Raw genomic sequence first — 14,061 nt, 5'->3', positions numbered from 1 at the left:
CTCAGGAGTTGTGACGGTGTTCCATAGCTTCCGCTTTAATATTTCTGGAAGGATGATCTGGGATGCTTTTTAAAATGCAGGTTTGTGCACTGATCCCAAACCTGACAGAATCAGAAGATCTGAGCGAGTAGGTCCTTATGCTTTTTGCCTGGAGCTGAGCTCAAGTGGATTTCACAACATCCTCCAAGCCCACATTCAGCTCTGCCTGCTATTATTATGACAGGAACACTCACTGCTATTCACATTGCTTAAAAAACCCCATAGCCCTTCCAGAGCAAGATTCCTTGACTCTACCCTTCCTTACCTTATGGCTTCAGCTGGAACTAGAGCCCAGGTGTCATAGCCTCCAGGCTAAGAAGAGCAGAGCTGAGCTCGGATTCAGTAAGGAGGCAGAGTACAGACCTCTTTTGACCTTAAGGTAGAAAGCGAGAGCCTTATCAGATCTGCAGGCTTGGCCAAGCAGTTCTTCCTGTTACTGCTCTTGATGGGTACACGGGTACAGCTCAAGAAGAGAGGGTTTCAGATTTTGTTTGGAAAAACCCAGACTGCATGACGTCTGTCAGCACTTAATCTCCAAGGGCAGTGAGTACTAACAGGCACAGGCTGCAATTCAATGGCTTCCAACTCTTTGTAGTGGTGGATGGGTTTACACTCCAGGTAAATAAACGCTTTCATTTAGCACATACTGCCGGTAGCTTCCATTTTCTGCCCGCCACTGGGCTCTGAACTGAAGAGCTGAACACTGTTATTCTAAAAGAAAGGCCATTTCCTTTGAGGAAGAAGGTCAGAGCATGCTCATGAGGTCATGGCCCTCTAACGTGGCTTTTCTGAGGTCACAGTCCTTTGTGCGTCTAGGAACTGTGTCAGCATTTTGGGGAATGATGAGAATGGACTGTCCTGTTTATATTATTTAAATTGAATAATTGGCTCACTTAAAACTCATGAAGGCTTTACCGGAAATGGAAGAAATGGGCTAAAAGGCAGACAGACCCAGGTGGGCCTCGTCATTTTCTTCTGTTTATTAATGCGGCTGTCTCCTGCGAAAGATCTGGCACACCGACCTGGGGATTCCTGGCTGCTGTGCACCCTACGGTGCTCCTACCTCTCCACACCCCTCCACCTTCCTCCCTGGAGTCCACTAAATTAGCAGCGCTGCCTGGATCCCCTTCCTGAACAGGGTCAGGAAGAGGGCACTCAGGCTGCAGGGCTCAGGGGAGTGGTGGCGAGTGTGCCTTCCGAACCCTGGTCTGTGCCTGCTTTGGACCCTGGCCAAAGGGCACATGCCTCTTCTCAGCTCAGGGCAGACAGATTCAGGCTCCAGCTCACAAATGGCAGTGAGGGGCTCCTTCTTTAATTCGTTGGCTCCCTTCAGCCTCGGGGGGCCAACTGTTTTCCTTCCTGTTACTCTGCACACTTCCTTCTCCCCACTTCATTCGGTTCTCCGTTTTCATCCCCTTTGGAGGAGAAATGCAATTCTCATCCCTCCCGTGTGACTCCTAGCACAATGATGACTTCTTGCTTTCAGCTTCCTGGCTCTGCTGATGTGACCTTTGGAATTTCAGGGCTCCCTGCCAGAAACCCTGGTTCTTCCCAGCATCTGTTTAAACACCACACTTCCGGTGGCAGTGCCCTTTGCCTTTCTAATCTTTTTGTCATTTGGCTCCAAGTTCCAAAGGGGATTTTGCTGCCTGCCAGGTCAGTAACAGTGCTCTGAGGCTAGAAGGAAAGCCTTACTAATACATTCTTTTGGTGTATGGAATTGCCAGTTTGAAAGATTGGCATTGGGAAAAATTTCAAAGCTTCTCTTTACACATTGAAAGAGGCACAGCTGGTAGCCTGGGCTTTGATGCCTGCTTCCCTGTGTGTCCGGCTGCCTTCGGGCCTTTCCTCCAACTGCTGCTCCTTTCCTGAAGTTTTTGCTTGTACTTTATCCAGCATCCTGGCCTCCCAGACTTTGCTTAATCTGTACTTCTTCCTGGATCCCCTTCCCCCACCCCATCGTCTCTTTCTGTGTGGCACAATTCCTACCATATTCTAGTGTCGATGCCCACCCCGCAAAGCTTCCCTAGATCCTTCCCCATCTGACCTAATCTCTCCCCCAGCCCCTGCCCTCCCATTGAGCTTTTATTGTACTTTCTCAATTCTAATGGACACATTTTTGTTGATAACAGCTATATTGAGATATAATTCATGTACCATACAATTCACCCATTTATTTTTATTATTTTAAAAGATCTTATTTATTTATTTTTAAAGAGAGGGGAGGCAGAAAGAGAGGAAGAGGAACATCCATGTGCAAGAGAAACATCTACCAGTTGCCTCTTGCATGCCCCAACCCAGGCATGTGCCCTGACTAGGAATCAAACTGGCAAACTTTTGGTCCACAGGCCAGTGCTCGGTCCACTGAGCCACACCAGCCAGTGCCAATTCACCCATGTAAAGTGTACAGTCCAATGGCTTTTAGCATACTCAGAATTTTGCAACCATCCCTGTAATCACTTCTAGAATATTTTCATCACCTCCTTCCCCCCAAAAATTCCCATACTCTTTAGCCATCACTCACCAACCCCCAGTCTTCTCCAGCTCTATCTTTGCAAGCACTAATCTATCTTCTGTCTCTAAAGATTTGCCCATTCAGGATATTTCACAGAAATTGAATCATACTATTTGTGGTCTTTTGTGACTGGCTGCTTTCATTTAGCATAATGTTTCCAAGGTCTATCCATGTTACGGCATGTATCAGAACTTCATTCAAGGGCACATTTTATAAAAACATTTTTAATATCTCTGAAATAAGGATATATCTTCAAGTCAATGATATGTATAGTTTAATTAGTGATAATTTTATTTCTTAGTAATAACTTAAAATAATGATGCGTCTTCCAATCAGTGGTGTCAAATTCAATGAAGTGTTATATTTATGTCTCCACCTTACCTCCTATTGCAATTGGTTTTGCAGTCAACTCATTTGTTTATGTGTCTATCTCGTCTCATAAACTCAAGGCTCCAGAATAATAGCTATGTCTTAATTGTTTTTGTATGTTTTAAAGGACCAAGCACAGTACTTGACTTTTAGGAGGTGCTCAGTAAATATGGAGAAAAGCTGTGCTGTATTCGGAGACATGTTCCCCGATAATTACAGGGCAGAGCAATAGAAAGGTGCAAAATCTCTGTGCGCACTTGGTGAGTATGCAGTGTGCTTCTGATTATTTGTGGTGACTGATATAGCTCATTAACTAAACATTTGAGCACCTACTGTGTGCCAGGATTGTGTTCTAAGCAGAGAGTGTTATAAAAATGGTAAAAATATTGTCTGTCTCCAAAGGAATTCATATTTTGGAAAGACATTTATATAAATGGTTACAAAACAAGGAAAATGGATTAGAGAGTGTGGCATCTGTACCTAACAAATGTGCATTAAGAACATGGACTTTACAGTTTGATAGTCCTGGGTTCTGCCACTTTTCTGTGAACTTGAGCATGCTATTGAACTCTCCATGTCTGCATTTTCTCATCTGCGAAATGGACAAGATAAGAATATACATCTCTTGCAGTTGTTATTACAGTCACATGAGACTGTAATTTAGGCACTAACATGCCTAAATTATCTGGCACGTTAGTAAGTGCTCAAATAAATGATAGTAATTCTTGTGACTGTGAGATCATTAACCCTTTGGGGGTTTTAGAAATTATTTCATTAACCCTCCTCCCCACAGACCTAACTTTATTCTTTAGGCTCTGAAGCACCAAGCGGCTTACCCTCTGGTTGGAGGGGACAGCAGCAGACTTCCCAGAGGAAAGATGTTTAGGGGACGAGAGATTGTTAAAATGGCCGAGAACTTTCAGCAGGTAGAATGGCACTTCGGAGGTGAGTTTGAGGAGGCCTGTTCCTCTAGCCCAACCCAGTTACCCACTTTCCCCCCTCCCCTGGGAAACCACTTAAAAAAACTTAACAGAGCCTTTACATTCACATAGGTAACATATGCCCTATATTTGAGCAGCTTTTAGCAGGAAAGTCCCAGCCCAGTCTGGGTCGTTGGCTCTAGTTCCTTCCTGGGTGTTAGTGCTCTTTTCAACAAACCCGTGCATTTCGTGCACCGTCAGGGGCTGAGGCTTCTGCATTTTTGTCCCTCAAGTGTCTGAAATGATGGGAAAAGGTGTTCTACTTCAGTGCTTTTTAAAAAACTTTTCACTTCAAAATACTAACTAACACATGTTGAATGAGTAAATGAATGACAATATTTTGAATGGAATGAATAAATGAAAACAAATGGTTACAGGCTTGGTTATAAAAGTTGGCTTCTCAAATAAATTACATTTATTTTCCAAGGGGAAAATAGGATATAGATCAAAGCTAAAAGAATTGCACCCACTTAGTAACATTTTTTTCAGTTTTATGAATAACATCTTACTCATGTCGCTCTTCAGTCATCAAAGTTAGAATGGTTGGCTTCATAGAGGTGGCTTCTTTCCTGAGAGTCACTGCACTGGGGAAACCGTTTTATTTTTCTGCTAAGTAGACAGACTGACAGAGTTGTCGGTCCCGTGGCTACCAACCTTTGTCCAAAAGAAGATGCTGAAAGATAACTGAGGTTAAGGAGCATATTTGGAAACTAGTCTATCTTCTTCTCTCCTTCTGGAAGGTAGAGCAACATCCCTCAAACTGGGTTGGAGCATGGGACAGCCCAATCGTGCAAACACCAGAAGTGGGTTCTATTGAATAGATGGCACATGGAGACTCAGTTAACAGACAATGTGACAGGAAATCCAAACTAATAGTGGTTTCAGCAAGGTAAAGCTTCTCTCTCCCACATAAAAGCACTCCAGATGAAGATGCTCCAGGCACGAATAGGTCCAGAGTTCAGGCCCTTCTCAGCTCTCTGTACCACCGTTCCTAGGGTGTGGTCCCCCGTGTCCAAGACAGCAGCTGGAACTCTAGCCACATATCTGAGGGGACATAGAAAGAGGCAAAAAGGTCATGCCACTTCCTTTTGAGGTTTCTGATATTGACAAACAACTCTTTAACTAAATACTCCATTGACCAGAATACAATCATGAGAACACCGGGCTCCAAGGAGGCTGGGAAATGTAATCTTTACTAGGTGATCAGGTGCCCAGATACAGTCACAGTTCAATGATTAGGAGGAAGGGAATAGAAGGGGAGCAAGTGGCCATCTCTGCCACAGGGAATACGGTCCCAATTCCTGGCCCTGTGTGTTACAGCAGGTGTAGATGCGGGGAGTCAGGGTTCCCCTAGAAAGCTCTGCTGGGTCAGAGGCCCATGTAAAGTGCTGTCCTGGGAGTTAGCAGCTCCGTTCCCCATAAGAATGGTTCACAAGGCTTTTCCTCTCCTCTTGAAAGCAGCCACATTCACCCTAGCATGGCTTCTGAATGCAGCTGGGATGTTTTCTCCCTGTATTTCACTCCGTGACCCATTTTCCTTTGAGATTAGATGTGAAACTAGTCTTAGGTACTTGGTAAACATGTATCTTGGGGAAGTTATTGAACATCTCTGCACCTCATTTTTTACACCTCTGAAATGTGAATAATCTATACTAATAATAACACCTAATAATAACAATGAGGCCTGGCACTAAGCAGGTGCTAAATAACGCTGACTTTCCCAACCAAATGGGCCACGTGAAAGCGGGCCCCTTGGCGCAAGTGGTGCTTTCCTGAGATTCCAGACTTAACCCACACTCTAAGTCTGGTCTTTATCCACCACTGATTTTGTTAATAATGCTAGCATTTGTTGAGTGCATTCTATGTGCCCTATTTTAAGTGTTTTGTGTGATAACTCATTTAAATGTCATGATGGCCCTGTGAACTAATCACTATCATCCCCATTTTACAGAGAAAAGTTAAATAATGTGCTGAAGGTCTCGAACCCAGGCAGTGGCAGAGCCAGGCGGTGGATCCGGATGGCCTGGCTCCAGAGCCTGTGAGCCTACCCACAGTGACAGAGCTCCCTGGGAGCACCGCCCCCTCCTCCAGCTGGCTGCCTTCTCACCCACTGAAGATCCTAATCAAGGCTTTGTAAATTTAGTCCGGATCTGAGCCTTTTGAAGGCCCCAAACCCCTCCTGGCCTCCCCATCCTTTATCTCCTTAACTTTCAGTCTCTTACAAAATCCTTTTTACTAGGGTTAATGATCAGTCATTCAAATATTTGTGTCAAGACTCAATCTTTGTCTCTTAAGAGTTCATAGTCTGGTTGTGAGGTAAGAAGTCATAAGACAATTACACTATATGATTCAGCAATTGTACTTCTGTGTATATACCTGAAAGTATTGAAAAGATCATCGCACACCAATGTTCATAGCAGTGTTATTCGCAATAGAAAAAAATGTCAACACCACAAAGGTTGGTGAGTGGATAAACAAAATGTGGTCTATATATACAATAGAATATTATTCAGCCTTTAAAAAGAATGAAATTCCAACGCATACTACAGTTTGGGTGAACCTTGAAGACATGATGCTACATGAAATATGCCAGGCACAAAAGGACAATAATGCGTGGTTCCACCTACAAAGTGTCCGGGGCAGTTAAATCCATAAGAGACGAAGAGTAGAACAGTGGCTGCCTGGAGCTGAGGGGGAGGGGAGAATGGGGAGCTAGTGTTTAATGGGCACAGAGTTTCAGTTTGGGAAGATGGAAAGTTCTGCAGGTGAATGGTTGTGGTGGCTGCACAAGTATGTGAATGTATTCATCACAGAACTGCACACTTTAAAATAGCTGTAATTGCTAAGAGGCTGCAGAGAAGCAGCACATGACCATGACATTGTTGCCTCCTTACCTACTGAGTCACTGATATGCCCTTTGTCCTTTGCCTATCTCCTCAGTTCCTTTTCCTTGTTCCTCAGTGCTAGTCTTGGGGTGGGGGGAGGAGAGAGAGCTGGGGACAGCTGGGTAGAGTGGGTCGTTGCTGCTGGGTGCTGTGGGAACACTTCAGGCACAGCATAAGTCTGAGACCTTCATGGCCATCACTCAGCACTCCAGGTGAACTGGAAGAAGTGGAGAGAAGTGTAGGGATTTGAGAAAGGTTAACAGTGCTTAGTGACCTACAGAAAGGGCAATGTAAGGAAAAAGGGCACCCGAGGAGGACATCCAGGCTTCTGGTTTGGGTGATGGGGTGAATGAGAGTGCTGCTCCTGAGATGCGGAGGGACAGTGTGTTTGTTGGGGAAACAGGGAGTCCTATTTTCTATTTTTGGACATGTTGAGTTTAAGGTGATTGCAATATAGCCTAAAAGAAATATCGGTTTTAATTTTATACAAAGAAGACTCAGAAGAGTAGGTTGATTTTTTTTTAAGAAAAAAATGGCACTCAGAAAACTTCCAGTGAGAATGTAGGACCAGATGTGCAGCTGGTTTACTTCTGGCATCTTCCTGTGCAAGTCTGATTACTGATTTATATTTTTTTCAGCGAGTAACCCACATTTGGTTTGCTTCCCTTGGTTCTTATTAGCAAAATCACTGACTGGGATTCAGAGCCAGTTATGTGGTCTTCCTGGTTGAAATCCAAGCCATCATTTTCAGTGCTTGAAAGGGTGGATTAAGACCCTTTAGTTTTGGGGGATAATAAAATGCAACCCCCTAATTTTATGTCATTGGGAATGGTTTCTTTGTTTCTAAGCTTGATTTGCCTTCCAAAGGATTTCCATTCGGGAAATATTTCCATTATTTAATTTGTGGTGTTGGTAGATTCGTTATGTTTATCTCCCATTGTACATCTATTGTCATAATGGCTACAATCTTCAGATATCATTGGATTGGTCTTAGTCTTTCTAGCTTGTCCCCTCCTTCTCATGGCCCTCGGTGCTTGTATCCAGTGCTAAAGACACAACCGTATAAATCATCAAGCTCATACCTGAGGCTTCTTCCATCTGCCAACACTTGGGACATTCTCTTCACACATTAGTCTAGGTTTGAGATCCAGTGCAGAAAACACTGAAGACACTTGGGTTTTGGGTACTGTCAGTTCATATGACAACAAAACCCCAGAAACAATCTGTTGGGGGGGTTTTTTGGTACTATGTTGCAATATACCAAGTACTTCTACATTTATGATCTTGTTATTACCTCCTAGGCCTGAATTTCACCTGTGAAATGGAATAAACACATCTACTCATCTTCCATACTTCATCCACTTGTAAAGATCATGATTGATAAGAGATAGGAGAGCCTCTGGGAACTGCCAAATCTGATATTTAAATGCACAGGGTCCAGCACAAATAATGCCCACTTTTTATTACAAAATCATAAGCATGTAATTCTGTAATGTAACAATATCACACTCAAGCACACCATATGACATTTTAGGTGGAATGTTCAAACTATGAATTATTTCACCCCTATTATTACCCTACCAACCCCACTCAAGCAGGCGTTACTTCTGCTGAACACTGTGTATACAGTGTTACACTTATGGCCTGTGTTTCTGAAGTTCCTCAATAGCTCCTCTTCTGTTTTCTTTCTTTCAAAAGCCCTGCTGGCTATTCTTTTTACATGAATACTACTAACCTATTATAATTAATATTATTTATCAAGCATTTCCTAGAGTAGATAATAATCGTATAAAGAATTCCATTAGTATTCAGCCTTGAAAGCAGCTACAAATAAGCCTATTTTATGGGTACGTAGACAGAGGCTCAGAGAGGTTAAAATTGCCAACCCTAATTCACACAATGAGTACGTGGCAGAGATAGGATTGGATACTGGGTTTGATGTGCATCTGGAGCCTGGGGCCACTACAATGTATTGACTTGCTAGCTCTCCACTTTTCAAAGTCACCTCTTCTTTCCCTCCTCCTCCTCTCCCTCCTCTTTCCCTTCCCTAAAAGCATCTTTACTTCAGGCCCTGAAAGTATCTATTTTGGAAACCACAAGTAAATAAAAGAGATCTGGTTGGTTGTTCTCCACAGATGCGGGCAAGTCAGGAGTGTGGGATGGGGAGCTGGGGGACAGAGAGAGGTGAGGACATTAACTGGCTGAAGGAAATGAGTTTGACTGTGTTTGCTGCACCCCCTAGCCTTTCCCCAAACCAGAGCTCACAGATCCGGGGAACAGGCCTCAAGGAGAGGAGACATTCCTCTCTGCTGTTCAGCTTTCCAGTCCCTGGATTCCTCTCTTTTCACAGTGATATTTTCCACCCGAAATCTTGTATGGCTTGGGGGCAGGCCAGAAGAGGGAGGGATTGGGGGCCCAACTGGAGAGCGGAGTGGGAGAGGAGGAAGATTAAAAAAGGAAAAGCAGCTGGAACTCATCTCCTGGGGACTGGCCAAGGAGGAGGCCCAGCCCTGGGAAATCTGCTTGTCTCCTCTTACGCACCCCCTCCCGGCTTCCTTTCAGTCTGTGTGACTCAGGGACTTAGACCTGCTGGGGCAGCTCCCAACAGCAGGCACTGCAGCTGTCCCAGCAGACAGGGAGACCCCCGCTGGAAGAGAAGATATGCTTTCAAGCTTCGAGGAGCCTGTTGAGGAAATTCAGAGATGTCCTTCCAGGTGTCCACATTGCAAATCAGGGAAAAAACGTCTGGGTGTGCATGACTCTCGTCAGCAGCTAGTCAGTGTGGCTGGCAAATATAGCAACTCTGTGGGTTTTAGTGACAGGAGGACAATACATGTAAGTTCTGAACTTGATAGAAGGAGAATTTCCAATTTCAGTATTTCTGCAAGACCATGTCCTCCGGAGGAGCTCAGCAGCGGATGGGAGTGCACGTGGTGGGGAAGGAATCCGGAAATGAGTGTGACTGAGTGAATGTGGGGGAGAGTGAGAGCATCCTCTGTGGTGGGCCTTAAAGTCATTCCAGACAGCTTGCAAATGTAGAGAAAATGAGGTTATTCTGGAATCATCTTTAGGCTCTTCATGAGGTCAGGAGAAACTATTTTAGAAAATAGATCATAGTATGCTACTCTCCTGCTGAAACCGGGGGAGCTGCTATTAGAATAAAAATAAATTCCACCCTGGCTGGCGTAGCTCAGTGGATTGAACGCGGGCTGGGAACCAAAGTGTCGCAGGTTCGATTCCCAGTCAGGACACATGCCTGGGTTGCAGGCCATGACCCCAGCAACCGCACATTGATGTTTCTCTCTCTCTATCTCCCTCCCCTCCTTCTCTAAAAATAAATAAAAAAATAAAATCTTTAAATAAAATAAATAAATAAATTCCAAACTTCTACCGCAGAAGGCAGACTCCACAACAGGCCCCTGCTTTCACATGTCCCACCTCATTCCCCACCCAGTGGGCTCCAGCCACACCAGCCTTTCTCAGGTGCCAGGGGCTCCAGACTCAGGGTTTTTGCACCTATTCTTTCCTTCACCTGGAAAAATGTTGTTCCTGGCCTTTGCATACAATAGTGCTTTTCAAACTACAGGCCACGGCCCACTAGTGGGTGGTGAAATGAATGTAGTGGGTCATAACTAACTTTTTAGAAATGGGTTAAATGCAATAGAAAATATTAGAATGTACCGTATAATAAGAATAGGCATTATTTTATGAAACATGTTTGTGTGTATGTGTATTCTGGATTATGATATAACATCAAATCCTTACTAATTAGTCTCAGTCTATAAACTTTAACAGTCACTGGCTTAAGAGTTGATGATGGATAACTCAGGCTTTTTTCTTTTTTTCCTAACAAAGAGCTACTTTTGATTTATGAGCAGCTTTCTGATCTCCTTGTAGTGGCACTAATTTGAATATTCAATAGAAATGAGTAGAGCCTGGCTTTACATATCATTAACCAGCTTTAAAAAGTTTTCAAATACCATGTTTGAAAGTTGATTAGTAACTTACAGTCTCCATGTTGTATGCCTTTGCAGTATTAATAGGAAAATGGCTGCATGTGAATCTATGATTGAAAGTTCTATAGCAGATATTGATTGCTATTTAGCCAACCCAACAACCTTTCCCAAACTCCTATTTCCTTGCCATGGTTTACTACAGAGGTTGGAGAAACTAAATTGGTCATCTTCCAGACTAACAATGGCCACGTTATTCAGGTCTGTTCAGTGAGATACAAATGAAAGTCTTTTTGGAAGGTGCTGGAAAATTTTTTGCTTTGCTTTTCTTTTTTCTAAAAAGATGTTATTTTTGTTTATTTTTGGAGAGAGAAGAGAGGGTTAGAGGGAGAGAAACATCAATGTGCAAAAGAAACATCAATTGGTTGCCTTTCACATGCCCCCAACTGGGGACCTGGCCCACAATCCGGGTATGTGCCCTGACCTAGAATTGAACCAGTGGCCTTTTGGTTTGCTGGATGATCCCCAGTCCAGGGCCACACCAGTCAGAGCAATGTTTGCTTTTCTAATAAAAGAAGCTCTGGTTGGCATTGCCTATACCTCTTTTTTTCCTCCTGCTTTGAATGTAAATGTGATGCCTGTTACTGTTTTGCATCAGTGGAAGCCATATTTTGATGATGAGGGAAAGTCCTAGAGAATCACACAGATGTGCCCTGGCTGGTGTGGCTCAGTGGATTGAGTGCCAGCCTGCAAAGCAAGGGATCACCAGTTCGATTTCCAGTCAGGGCACACACCTGGGTTGCAAGCAAGGCCCACAGTAGGGGGCACATGTGAAGCAACTACACACTGATGTTTCTTTACCTCTCTTCCCCCTGCTTTCCTCTCTCTTTAAAAATAAATAAATAAAATCTTTAAAAAATAATAAAAAAAATCATGTTTAAGAAAGAAAATCACAGAGATGCTGGTGCTGATAATTGAGAGTTTTGTAAGCTCTGCTTATACCATCATATTTGCTGAGTTCTCGATGGCTAAAGCCAAGCCCAGGGTCAATATGGCAGAAGTCTGCAGGGTGTGGATATCAGGAAACATGATGCGCTGGAGTCATTAATGTAACAATCTATCATTCCCTTCCCTAAGAGACTTTATATCCATCTGATAGAAAATTATAGTTATACCCATTTTGTTAGAAGAAGACACTTGACTGTCCCTTAAACTTATTGTAGTGAATATGCGAATCTCTGATGTCTAAACTGTGAGTGGTACCCTCTCAGATGTGGCATTGTGGTTGTAGTGCACAGCCTGCACAACTATACCTAGTGGGCTTCATAAGTCTCATCAACACACTTTGTGTGTAAGGGTTAGGTTCGAGCTTTATGTGTCTTCGGTGCTTCCCATCTCACACCATGCCTGACATTTTATAAATATGTGTCTTCTGTCACTATCTTCCAATTCCATTTACATACCAGCAAGCTGCCAAGATTAATTTTTTAAGCCAAATAACAATAGCAACTAATATATTTTGAGCCCTTCTAATATTCCAAGTACTTTGCTAAGTATTTCATTTAATCCTCACTGCAACCTTAGGAATCAAATATATTTTTTAAAGATTTTATTTATTTATTTTTAGAGAGGGAAGGGAGGGAGGGAGGGAAGGAGGGAGAGAGAGAGAGAGAGAGAGAAACATCAATGTGCGGTTGCTGGGGGTTCTGGCCTGCAACCCAGGAATGTACCCTGGTTGGGAATCGAACCTGGGACACTTTGGTTCCCAGCCCGCGCTCAATCCACTGAGCTACGCCAGCCAGGGCTGGAATCAAATATTTTTATTATTCCCATTTTATAGGTAAGGAAATTGAGATGAGGATGTATTATATTGCCTTCCCCAAACCACCCAGTTAGTACAAGGCAGAATGATACTAGAACTCAGGTCTGTTTGTCTCCAAAGTGCATGTAGGGCATCCTCTGAGTAGTATTTCTTACAGGGAGATGTGCAGAGTCCTGAACCCCACCCCAGGTTTACTGGCCCAAGGGGTAAAGCTTGAACTTCTCAGCAAAGTTCCTCATAAGCTGGCCTTTGCCTTCCCATCTAGCTTCACGTTGCCTTGGCACTCCCCACTTCTGCCATTGTCCCCACACAAATGCACACGCTGCAGCTACACACAGAAGTACTCTGAGTACTTGAATATGCTGGGCTCTTACCTTGGATCACACAATTCCTTCTTGTGGACTGACTCCCTTTCCCCTTCTTCCTATTTGCCTAATCGGGTGAAATTTCTTTCAGGGCTCAGCTTGAAAGCCAGCTTCTCTGAGTGGCCTTTCCTTATTGCCCTTCCTGCCAGTTGCATGCTGCTGCTTCTGAGCTTTGCCTGGAACTGCACAGTTAGGCCCACTCCATGCGTATCAGTAAGTCGTTCGTTGCACATCTCACTTGCTGAGAACTCAGGGGCATTTAGTAAGTCTTATTAAATGTTTTTCAATAAAGGCAAATGCTTTAAAGCAATATTTCCAATGTAAAGGCCATAATGATAATCTAGATCTTACATCTTATACTAAAAAAAACAAAACATACAGAACCACAAAGCAAGACAAAACATTTTTAAAGAAAACAGGAGAAACAAAGGGGTAAACATTGTTTTTTAACTCATAAAGGAAAGTTCAGAATGTTTTATTCTAAATGCTAGCATTTAGAGTAAATATAGATTCAAGAATATTTACTTGTTTTAATTTCATTTTTCTTACAGAAAATTCAAATATGCACAAAAGTAGAGACATCGGCACATTGGTTCCTTGAGTCCTTATCCCCCAGCTCCAACAGTTACCAATATCCTCCTGTTCTTTCAAGTGGTGCACTTCTAAAACACTTTTATTACTTCAAAAGCAGAGAGCTAAAAGTGAACGAGTTGATTTAAAAATAGCTTTGTGTGAGATGTTGCAAAACCAGCTATGGGTTAAAAAGAATGACATTAGCAGCTACCACATAGTCAGGAGCACTGAGCCTGTCACTGGGGTGCAGGGGGAGGGGGGCTGTCTCACACCGCCCAGACCTAGGGTGGGGCTGACAGCTCCTGGGAATCAAACACCCTTTGTCTTCCCAGCTCAAACCCTTCAGGAGCTTGTTAAGAGTTAGATAAGAAGAGTGATAATTGGGCCAGAAGTTTCTTCAAGGTGAAATGGATATCAAAGCTTTCAACTGGGGCCCCAAATTCACAATGAACCTTTTATTTAGACCTAGATAATGTCTTTGGAAACAGTTCAGTTATATTGCTTTGTGTGTTAAGGATTGACTTGTTTAATGTAAATGTTCAAAATCGGCTACAATTTTT

At 43.3% G+C, this 14,061-nt stretch overlaps 1 long non-coding RNA gene across 1 annotated transcript; it reads left to right on the top strand.

The window, feature by feature from the left end:
* Positions 1-3,051: 3,051 nt before the first annotated feature.
* LOC123831106 lies at positions 3,052-6,153 on the top strand. Its single transcript, XR_006787861.1, has 3 exons — positions 3,052-3,183; positions 3,736-3,868; positions 5,855-6,153. It is a non-coding gene; the product is annotated as an uncharacterized LOC123831106 (long non-coding RNA).
* Positions 6,154-14,061: the final 7,908 nt, after the last annotated feature.

This window comes from Phyllostomus hastatus, unplaced genomic scaffold (genome assembly GCF_019186645.2).
Source record: "Phyllostomus hastatus isolate PE091 unplaced genomic scaffold, TTU_PhHast_1.1 phas_scaffold_1674, whole genome shotgun sequence".
NCBI lineage: Eukaryota > Metazoa > Chordata > Mammalia > Chiroptera > Phyllostomidae > Phyllostomus > Phyllostomus hastatus.
This window is presented reverse-complemented; position numbering and strand designations above follow the sequence as displayed.